This window comes from Clytia hemisphaerica, unplaced genomic scaffold, assembly GCF_902728285.1.
Source record: "Clytia hemisphaerica strain Z4C2 unplaced genomic scaffold, Clytia hemisphaerica genome assembly, whole genome shotgun sequence".
NCBI lineage: Eukaryota > Metazoa > Cnidaria > Hydrozoa > Leptothecata > Clytiidae > Clytia > Clytia hemisphaerica.
This window is the reverse complement of record NW_027103514.1, coordinates 20,064-32,003: the sequence shown is the minus strand read 5'-3', so window position 1 is coordinate 32,003 and position 11,940 is coordinate 20,064.

The window sequence follows — 11,940 nt, the reverse complement described above, 5'->3', positions numbered from 1 at the left end:
GGCTCGGGTGTACTCATCGATAGTTATATCGCCAAACTCATTGTCACCTTTACAACCCCGTGTTTCCAACAGAGAAATTGTTGCCTTACTGTTTGGGGAAAGCTTATGTTTCACATTTTTCTTTAATGAAAAGACAATATACCCAGCTACATAATATAATGTCTCTTCCTCACTTTTGCTTAATTTAATTTCTTCGAGACTGATGGTTTTCTCATTTTCTGCTATCAAAGCAGAGATACATTGTCTTAAAAATGAGTTCATCACAAAATTAAACAGTTGCTGGGAATAAATTGGATGTGTGTTAATTTCCAAACCACACAAAAATTCTCCCCATTCTTTCAGTTCATCTTCACTGACACAATAATTATAAAACTTTGTGAATGATCTGGCAGTTTTCTTTATAATTGTTTTGGCATCTTTAACCAATTCGTTCTCAAAGACACAGAGCGAATGATAGCTGTATTGTCTAAACACAATGGTGGCTTTATCACAATCTTCCTCCGCATTTTCTTCGTTTGTCGGTTTTAATGACAACAGTTTTGTCTTTACAGAGCGTGCTAATTTGCCAACTGAAATACCGGGCTCAGCAAGATTGTGAAAGGGATATACAATGGCTTCCTCAAATGCATTTGCCAAGTACGTAATTCCTCTCTGAATCGATTCTAAAAAGTGAGAGATGGAATTTGATTTGAAATTAAATTTCCTTGAAAAAGCAGGAAAAGGGGGCATAACTTGCATCAATGAAGGGAAACTTACTTTGCTGCAAATTAACAGACCTGTCTTGTCTGTTATTTATTTTTAAGCTAAGTAGAGTGTAAATGTAACTTTCCTTTTAGTGATGCAAGTCACCCTTTTTTAGAGTCCTTGAGAAAAATAAAAGTTGCTTGAAAATAATGCAAAAGCACCAAATAGAGAAGTTATTTAATACAAATAAATCTAAAGATAAATTTAATCTAGATAATTTTATCCAACCTAAATTAGATTCACTTTGTACTTATTTTGAAGTAGAACACTTTGGCCAACAGGAATTACAGTCATATTTCAATAACAACAGATTTTGGCTACAAAAACCCTGAAATGATGAGAAATAATAAAGCCAAAAAATCTCCAGAGGAACCTTACCCTCGTCTACTACTTCGTCATCTGTGTCTTCACTGTTATCCACATCAAGAGTTGAAGAACTTGTAGCGTTGGGATTTGAAGACCTTCCGGCTTGTGCATCTGATGAAAATAAAGATTATGATTATGATTTCAGTGTATTTCACATATACTAAAATATAGCACTTTGAGATTTATTTTTCTCGTCATTCATCATTGAAATTTATAAATTTAGAAGCCAAAACTAAATGCAAAATTTTTTTTGAATACACAGTGTAAGATTATATTTTACCCTGGGAAACCTTTATACAGAGATAGGTAGGAGGTATGAGAGGAGGTGATGTAGAGCTTGGCGAGCGAGATCATTATTTATATTTAAACAGCAGTGTCCAAAAAATCGTGCAAATCAGGCCCTCTCACTTGATACAATTGTCATTGTTAATTTGACCATTAGCTAATACTGACAATAATAAGGTCCTCAATATCTCTTACTGTCAATCGCCAAACCAAGGGCAGCAAGGAAGGTTTTAGTGTGCTCCTGTACATTTTCTTATATAATACCTAGGCTTGATTAGAAAATGTTCCTGGAAGCTAAAACCTTTGAGAAAACTTAATTTTCAAATGGAACTTGAATGAAAACAAACACAGGAAAACACCATTTAAAACTTACCATTCTTATCACAAAGGTCTAAGTGGTATTTGTACCATCTTTCGCTAGTGTATTGTTTTCCACAGTGTGGACATTCAAATTGAGGAGTTTTTTTTAGTTTTTAGAGTCGTAGCCTTTCCAAAAATATGCTCTGGAATGTTTGGACTGTCTTGCTCCACAAGAGTCACAATGTTTTTCTCATTTACAAATACCAACTTTCGTATTTCTTTTAGCTTCACATTTTCATCACCATCACATAAATCTTCTTCATTAACCACTAAATCTCCACTATCAGTTTCATCATCACTTATACTTGTATCAACATCCAAATCTGATTCACTTTCAAAACTTTCATAATCACTCTCTACGTTCGCCATCTTGCCTGCTTCTGCTTGCCGCCTTTTCTCAACACTGAACTTTCGATTTTGTTTTGCTGAGTTTGCGATATCGAATGGACGCTTCTGATTGGTCGAAAGAATTATTGTGAAATCTGATTGGCCGAAATTAAATAAAATACGGGAAAAGACGGAAACAATAGGAGACACAGATGGGATAATGAAAAAAATCTATAATCATTCCAGCCGCGGCTTTCTTATACTATGCTGTCACCTCACGTGACACAATTAACACCAATCATATGATTGTTATATAAAATAGTATGTAATTGACCTTCAGAGTAAGAGCTGTCATCTAGTCATGGTAGGATTTCTTGTTCCAATTGATGCTGTATAGCTTTGTCTCCCGATTTCACTATCAGAAGGAGACAGTCCTGGAACATTTTGTTCTCGTTTTCTTGAGAGTTGCTAGAGTTCGGATCGCACTGTTGTTCGTTTCTTGCTTGTATCTTAATCAGCTGATTTTGATTCTTTCTATATGTCTTACTAAATACATGCCTTCCTTAGGGGGGGCCTGAAGTGTTATAACTCCTCATAAAATTTGCAAAAAAAAAATTCCTATAGATAACTTAAGTGAGCACGGCTAAACTTCTATCCAGTTTGATACTCAATATGATCATATGATACGTGGTTCATTTATCTGGTACCAGATGTGGAAATATGCTACGACACGCTTTGCTCTAAAGGTCGGGCATATTTTAACATCTGGAAGGTTTGCATTACGGGATTTGACTTGACTGCGTTTAAACATTTTGTGAGGAGCTTGGAAACGATCAACATAACAAGTTAGCATCTGATTCCTATCGGATGCGAGTGCTAAGCAGAAAATAATAACAAATCTGATTCGCATAAGATTTGTTATATTCTCTAGGCTAGCACCATATTTACTATTAGCACCACATTCGATATGGTTCGGAATCATATTCATGTACTAGTAAACAAACATAAACAGTCCCTAATTTAGCTTCATTTACATGAAAATACAACTTAAAACATGAATTTATTGCTTTTTCCTACTTTTTACCTAGACATACTCGATAAATATTACACTAACCTTCATAGTTTTCAGGACCTCAAAAGTGAATTTCAATGTGCTCTGTAAAATTACAAAATTGGGCTGTTCTGTTGGTACACAAAAAGCGAGGTTAATCGTTAGTAAGATACAAATTACCTATACAGAAGTCTGTAGATCTTTCTGAAGACAAAATTATCTGTTTTGTACACATATTTGTACTGCTGCTAGAGACTTTGACTGACTTTGACTGTTGTCAGTCAGTCGGTTGTGTTCAGTTGTCTGGCGGTCAACAGTCGTTTTGATAGAACTGCACAAGATTATACCAACATGAAACTTACTGAAAAAGCATAAGGAACATACCTGTTACTGTTTCTTTATGATCTTTGAGTTTGGATTTGAGAAAAATCAGTAAAAATCAGTCCACCAAAACAAACAAAAAATAATCAACATTTGTGTGCAAAAAACAATCTTTAAAAGGTTGGTGCATTTACAGAAATTACACTGAATACTAAAAGTAATACTAAGAAAGTATAAAGACATTTATATTGTAAAAAAAATCCACCAAAACAAACCAAAAACAACCAAAATCTAACAAAAGTTCTTCACTACTTGCCCCTCTTGTCATTGAAGCGCCAAAACTGTAAATAAAATTAGTTTTTGACGGTCGGCGCAGCAGACAATTTCATGCTAAATTTTTTTCAGTCGGGACGAACAAAATTATTGAGCAAGCGAAGATATAGCCATTGAACCCGACTGTTGTCGGCACATCAAAGGGCCACTACTAAACCTCTCCGATGGTATATTGGTCCGCTCCTTTAGAGCTTTAGCGTGGGCGGCCGCCAATACGCCATCGGAATATCAGATAAGTGGTTCATATGTTAACAAAAGAAACAGGAGGTGCAACTCAATTCCAATTGATTAGAAAACAACGTTAGTAGAGATGAGACTTTTTAATAAATTGATGTATTCGCATAAAAGATATGTATAAAAAGCGCTGTGCTAAAGTTTTGTTTCAGATGTTCAAATTGGGCTGTTCCAAAAAATTTCCATACGATGGACGAACTTTTCAAGTCAAAACAAATTTCTTGGAAATGTGTGGAGGATACCCCTGGAAAATAGCAAAGTTTGCAAAAAAGACCCCGGAAAATTTTTTTAAGACGCAACGATATGTATTTCATTCTAAATTATAAGTGAATAAGGCCTGACGTGGGGGCAACCCAAAAAAACAAACCAAATAAAATATGCAATGGTCATGCAAAACGACCCGACAGAAGAAAACAATGTAAACAAAAATATGAAAGTGTCAAAATGTGACCAAATAGAGACATAATGAGAAACTGGTGAGTTATGTCCCAGACAGCCTTCTAACACATCCTAACATTTTCTTTCACAAGTGCGAACAGCTCTAGCTATAACACTATATACACGTTAAAAACACCTCCATCATTGTGTTTGCTTGTTTAAGCAAGCATTTTCAATAAATCTTCAGATAAATGATGGTTACGCCAGGCATTAATCAACGTAAGTATGATATTCTTCCAGCAGCGCGTTAGACATCTTTACCATTTGTGGTGTTGTGGCTTTGAAGTCTTCAAAAATAAGAAACTGTAGCATCGTCATTGATAGCTCTACATTTTTAGGGTAATCAATGTTAGGTAAATAGGACGACATCAAACCAACAACTGCTTTAGCAAAATCTTCTTCAGAGAAGATTAGCATTTTGTTGAAGTACAAATGCATTTTAACATTTTCAACAAGGAGGATTGGATGTGAGCCGGCAACTTTGGATACCGCCTTTTGTGGGTCTTTCTGGTCCTGTAAATTAAAATATTAGCAACATAGATATATTGGCTTTTACGATGCATGATTTTTTGAATTGGGTTCTTCCAGAAAATATTGTTACAGGGGGGTGTGACTGTTGGAGGAGGGGTAGTAAAAGATTGCAAGTTATCTTCAAGTTTTTCTAAATTTAAGAAAATTATTTTATATATTTATGACCATTGCCCTCAAGTCCTAAAATAAGTCATTTATTTCTAATTTTGAGAATTTCACCAGTAAAGATTTTCCTATTTAAATTTCGGGTTTTTACAGTGTTCTACTGCTATGTTTTTTTTCCGGCCGGTGATAAAGGAGACTTTGAGAAGAAAATTCATAACAAAGTGTTTGTGGCCTTGATTTAAATTCGAAGCAAGGGAGCATGAAAGGTTTGGATCAAAAACTAAATAAATAAGAAAGTATAAACATACGTAAACAAGTTCAGTACTTAGTTCTCGATAGCCTCCGGTTTTTATGATGCTGTCAACTCACTTGTTCATGATGTCCATAATTTTGTCGATGTCATTTCATTGTCACCTTAAGACCCTCAGACTTTAGTCTCCATTCCCTGGCGGAGGGGGCTCGAGCCTGATCTAGGGGCTTTGTTTTGAATGCAAAACCCACTCCACCAATATACATAGATAAATACTTTTTCCAGAAGTCAGCACACTTGAGATTTTTTACCCTCCTACAGAATTTAACACGATTTTCACTCATTCTTCCTGGACTGTCTGTATTTATATCCGTTGCTATTCAGGCACCGCCTGACAGTGCTGTTCGATACAGCTTTTGCAAGTCCTGCGTGAGTTGCCACTCGCTTTGATGTGAAACTTCCTTCTGATTTACGTAATTCATGTACTGATCTTAGCGCTGGTCCCTCTCCGAAAGTTTGCGTTGTCTGCCCGTGTTAAACTTGCGGCGATCAGCTCTTGCCGGCTGCCCCAGGCTGATGTTGGTATGGCGGTAAATACTTGATCTTGAATATAGGTTATCAAACTTTCTCAAAATGTTTATCATCGGTAAACCAGCTTTTTGCATGGCCAACATAGTTATAATATATGCTTCTGAACCAAAATAAACGCGATTATAAATGTCTCTTTGCGTGAAACGAAAGTGCTATCAAATCAAAACAAACCTATGAAAATGACTAAGCCTTTGAAATTTAAAGACAATCAAGGACAAGAATGTTGAGACAGACAGGACAGAGGCAAATTAGAAGTCTCCCCCCCTTTCCCCCCCAATAGCAATGTTCAATGAACGATGAAACAGCCGTACAAAATGAAGGGGGGGAAGGGGGGCCTTTATCCAATGTTTTATCAGTGATTTGTGGTTTTCTAAAACATATATGTCCTTGGTTGTAGTTTTCGCAGATACGTCCGCCATTTTGTTCATCATCTTCTTTCATTCTTATTTCGTTTATTATTTATTTAGTGCCCAAAGGCTGTTTTCTGAAAATCATTGGATTGTATATTAAGAGCTGCTCAAAATTAGGCTAACTCCTCATTTCGCTTCTTCGCATTTAGGAAGTTTTTTATGAGAACATCCAAAATTTTTGAAGCTTTTGGATGTTCTTGACTTTTTGAGTTTCAAGCCTAAAAATGTTTTTAACATGTTCTTATTTTCCCCATTTTTTATGCATTTTTGTCCATTTTCCTAAGAAATTGGCTGTTTTCGTGTCCGCGAAGCCTTAACATGTTCTTAACTTGTTCTTAACATTTTGGCTATCGAAGCCTTATGTTCTTATATAGTTTGTTCTTACAAAAAACGTATCATATCACTGTTTACAAGGGTCTTGTCTTGAATCGAAAGGTAGAAATTGCTTTTTGGTTTTAGATTTTTTGTACAGTTTTTAAATTTGCAGAAGCAAAACTGTTGTATTTTTATACTCGTCGTGGCATGAATTTTGAAGCTTGATATTCAAATTTTAAAATAGGTAATCCGTGAAAAAATAAAAGTTTTGAAAATAATTCAATGGTCTTAATTTGTATGCAAATTCGCTACAAAGACCAGCCCTGGTTTTGTAATTTTAGCATTTCAGAATAAGAAATCTCAAAACCTGTCGTTTTATTCTTTGTATAGTAGTCAAATTATATTTTAATGTGTTATATATTATTCCTGAAAATTCCAAATATTTTATTTATTTTTGGCATTTTCCTTTCTTACGTCAACTTTGTACAGACATTTTTACGTTTAGTTACGCCTAGTTTTTACATTAACTTTCAACTACTTTGTATGATATTTTAAAGTTCTGTACAGGAAATTTATACATATTTATTATATTTCTCAAGATTTTCCAATTAACGTCGTGTTAACATTCTTGATATCCTATAATAGTACTACTATAACTGCTAATACTGTTCTACACAAATTTCTTGTTGGCAGATTCATATAAAAAAGTCATGAAAAAACGCTCTGGTTGGCTGAGACATGCAAAGATAACCTCATATTCTGGACTTTTTGAAAATAATATGCTTCTGTCTTTACCCAACTTAAAATAAAGAGTAAATAAAATAAATGAAAGATTCTGTGTACGATATTTAGCCAAACTTTACTCGACGTTTTTTCGTGACTTACATCACTTACATGAATATGCTAATAGGAAATTCCTGTATTAAAGGTATTATTTTTACATAAGTGTGTTCGTTTCATATCAATCAGACACATGTTTCATCAGAACAGTGTCTCCCTATAGTTATTATGCTGAATAAACAAAAATGTTTCTCTTTTCTTCTTACTGACCAATCTTGCTGCACATCTGTGTCAATTCAATATGAAAAAGTTTGTAAATTGAAATTGATAAGTAAGCAAACGATATCGCTTTTATTTGAAAACAAAACCTTTAATCCTCAATCCTATAATAATACTACTACGCTAATACTTCTTTTACGCATGGTTCGATTATATATGCCGCCCTGTTTTTTCATTCCGTTCGAACTAAAGAAGTTTTTTCAGTTCAAAAAATCTTCGAAAGTTTAATTATAATTGTTGTTTGTTTCTTTTAGACAATAGAAAAATGGAAAATGATAAAAATGAAAAAGATCAAGGGTCAAGCCAAAGACAATTGTCACTGTTAAGTTACGCAGTGAAGCACAATTGCCGGTTTTCCATCATTCAAGAATTGCTAACCCACGACAAAGTGTGGGAAACTATAAATGATGGATTAAATTTTCAAACTGTGGATGGTGGATTGGATGTAAACCCACTTATTCTATCTTGCATTAATCAAAATTATGAAGTAATGAAACTATTGATTGACCAGGGAGCTGCGGTTGATGTGAGAGATGCAAGCGGCATTCCGCTTTTACACATCGCTTGCAATAACGGATTGAAATTTGTGAAGTTATTAATAAAAAATGGTGCCAACCCATTCGTGACTTGTTCTTTAGGGAATACAATACTTCACGAAGCAGTGAAAGTAAGGGCTTCTTTTAATATGGTTTATTTTCTTTTGCAATGTGGAGTGGATATTAATACGCAAAATTTTATAGGTAATACCGTACTCGACTTGACGGACATTGAACCGACTATAAAAGGTCTTTTGCAAGCTCTGAAACGAGAGAAATCAATGAAAAAAGGCATCAAAACACTTCCATTAAAGCGTAAACGTTCAATTTCATCTCCACAAGAGAAACTGAAAAACGAGGTACAACAGCTAGATAAGAAGATGAAAACAAATGAAGATAACCTGAAAACTTCGCACCAAAAGCTCTCTATGTGTAAGAAAAAGAAGATGGAACTCCTCAAAGATATTACGAATAAACAGAAAGAGATGAATGGGTTTTTAATGCGAGATATTGAAAATGATATGTTGTTGTTTGATATGCCTTTAGAATGCCCTAGTTGTTTCTTGGACTTTATGGTGGGAGAGAACATCTACCAGTGTAATGACGGCCACCTACTCTGCAGTTTTTGTAACAAAAGACTTAAAACATGTAAGAAATGCAGCACTCGGTTACGTGGTATACGAAACAGGGCTATTGAAGGGATTTTTGAGGCTGTATGCAAGTAACTATTCGCATGTTTTGGAGATCCTGGTTGCATGTTTCGTGCAGACATTCGCTATTTTTTTGATACATGGAATCGAGCGATTTTTTTATAAATAATGAATACAGTACGAAAAAAGATTTTTTTTTGCCGTATAATCATTTTGCCTGGAAAGGCTTGTGATGTCATCAAAAAACGTTGAACCCTCATCTGCCCTCATAACTTTTGATAGGAACAATTTCAAGGCATTTTTTACCCCAATTTTTATCAGAGCTTCATACTTTCTTCCATTGGCACTATCAATTTTTGAATAATTAATTTCAAAATAATAATTTTCCCCCAGTCACCTGATGACGTCATTCGACAGATGGTCATATGACATAATTTGAAGTTACTGCTTAAATTTGAATTTTGGACTGTGTAAATTTCCAAATTTCCTTCTTCTATCACAATTTGAGGTATTTTTGTGCTAAACAGACCTCACAATATGTTTCAAAAATCGACTTTTAAGAATTTGTAAAATATTTGGATATTTTATAGAAAAATCAAAAATGTATATTTATTTAAATCAACTGTATTTATAAAAGTATTTCAAGAATTTTTTAAAACATCAGAAGTGATTTTGTATCAATTTCCTCTTAATGTTTTTCATTGCGAACCTTGCGAACCCACTGTTAGAATCTCTTCCCATACATGCCCAAACTGGTTTTCAAACAAACTGCAGATTCTCGTCACTTTCGGATAGCCGACATGAGATTGGAAAGGGTTTTCTTCTAAAGGTATGGGAAATCTTGTGTTTACTTACGTAACTGCTGTTGCTCATTTCTCAACTGCCCAGAGTTCCGGTCTTTTTCAGGTAGAAAAGTGTCAGATGAATCTTCTTAGTTCGGTCTTTAAACTCAATGATCCTCTACGGGGTGGTGATATGCTGAAAATTTGTAAAATTGTAATGGTCGAAATAATGTGGCGAAATCTCTACCTAGGCTGCAAAATTTTTATCCGCGAAAGGTTTTTTTCCAAAAAATTGTTATACAGTGGACTCTCGCTTATTCACACTTCTGTTACTTGAATCTTTCTATGATTGGGCTCTTCCAGAAAAAATCCGTTCATGGGGGGTGGAGGATATATTATTTTTTCATGAATTACCCCTGGACATTTTGATTTTTAACCCCATGGCCACGGGTTATACCCCTGAACAAACATCAAATCAACCCCGTGGACACAAAAAATTACCCCTGGATATTGGAATTTACCCCCTGGACATTTTTTCAATACCCCTGGACAATTCATCCTCCACCCCCCATAAACGGATTTTTTCTGGAAGAGCCCATTTGAACTAATTACTCAAATCCCCCGGGGGGAGGGGGGGAGTGTACTAGGTTTGCGAGGTTACAGGTATGTCCGAGCAGAAAATCGAAAATCGACCCTTTGAGAGACAAAATTTTGGTGATTTTGGGACCCTCTGAGAGACTTTTTCCTAAATTTTGGTCAATTTTCTCCAAATTTTGGTTTGATTGTCACCAAATTTTGGAAGTCGTGACCCTTTGAGAGAGAAATTTTTGATTTTCGTGATTTTGGGACCCTTTCAGAGACTACTTTTGATTTGTACCCTGGTGAAGACTTTTGGGAATGAAAACGCTACCCTTATGTCTCGCACATACCCGGCACCCATTTTGCCAAAGTACCCCCCCCCCCGGGCTCAAATCTCAGTTCTCGTCAAACGGAAACACTCGTTAAAAACTCGAATTCGAATTAGCGAGAGTTAACTACTATTGTATTGAACCCAACTTAATCAGTTTTCAAAAAACTCCTATTTTACTATCGCAACCTTGACGGGACTCAATTTATTGTTAGAAGGGTATAAACAATCAACGTCATTTAATATTTGAGAAAAATGGGAAATTCTCTCGAAATTTTATAGCCACAAACGATTTGGAAGCGCTTTAACTTAGGTTGGGAGTGTATAAAGTATTAATTTAAGACTTCTGGGAATCCAAAAGTTTAAATATGGTTCAATAAGGCTACGAATATAGTCCGAAAGTCTCTAAACCCCTCTCAGATTTTCAATGTATTTTGACGCGTAGATTGAACAAAACATTTTGGCTATTTTATATCTCAAAATCGAGAAAAAAATTACCAAGGCGGAAATAATTTGCTCCAAAAAAGAGTCAGGCGGTTAATAATAATAATGATTGGTTTTTGTTTCCAGATTTGACCAAAAAAAGTAAAATGACATTACTTTACTTACTACTGTACCTGCTTCTAGGAAATAACATTTAAAAAGTATATAAAAAATAAACGAATAATTATAATAGTTTTACAATAATAATGATCATGATGAGATAATATACCCTACACGTTTTAATTAAAGAGAGAGAGACTATAGGAAAATTGCTCGATATCTAGTGTGAAAAAAGTGATCGAGAAAAACTGGAACGAGGACGTATTGAAAAACTTTCAGCATTTCTCTAAGTTTAATTTAAAAACTAATTATCTTACCATACTTATTCTTTGGAAAGCTTAGGATCATATATATATTACGTAAAAAAATATTATTATATGATCCTTTTAGATGATTGATCCGAGTTACTCAAAACAAAAATATTTTCATCGTAGCCCAACTATGCCATAACTTATACCATTCACCCTATTGTAAATATTAATGAAATTAACAAGAATTTTACCGGAGCTTGCTTATCATGTATTCCAAAATACACGTTTTTATAAGAACAAACTTATATAAGAACATAAAGGCTTCGATGGCCAAAATGGTAAGAACATTTTAAGGCTTTGTGGAATCAAAAACACCCGTTTTCTTAGGAAAATGGGTGAAAATGGTCACAAAATGGTGAAAATAAGAACATTTTAAGAACATTTTTAGGCTTGTAACCCAAAAAGTTAAGAACATCGAAAGGCTTCAAAAATGTCGGATGTTCTTATAAAAAAACGTGTACTTTTAACAGCAAAACGGTTTAGTTAACCAA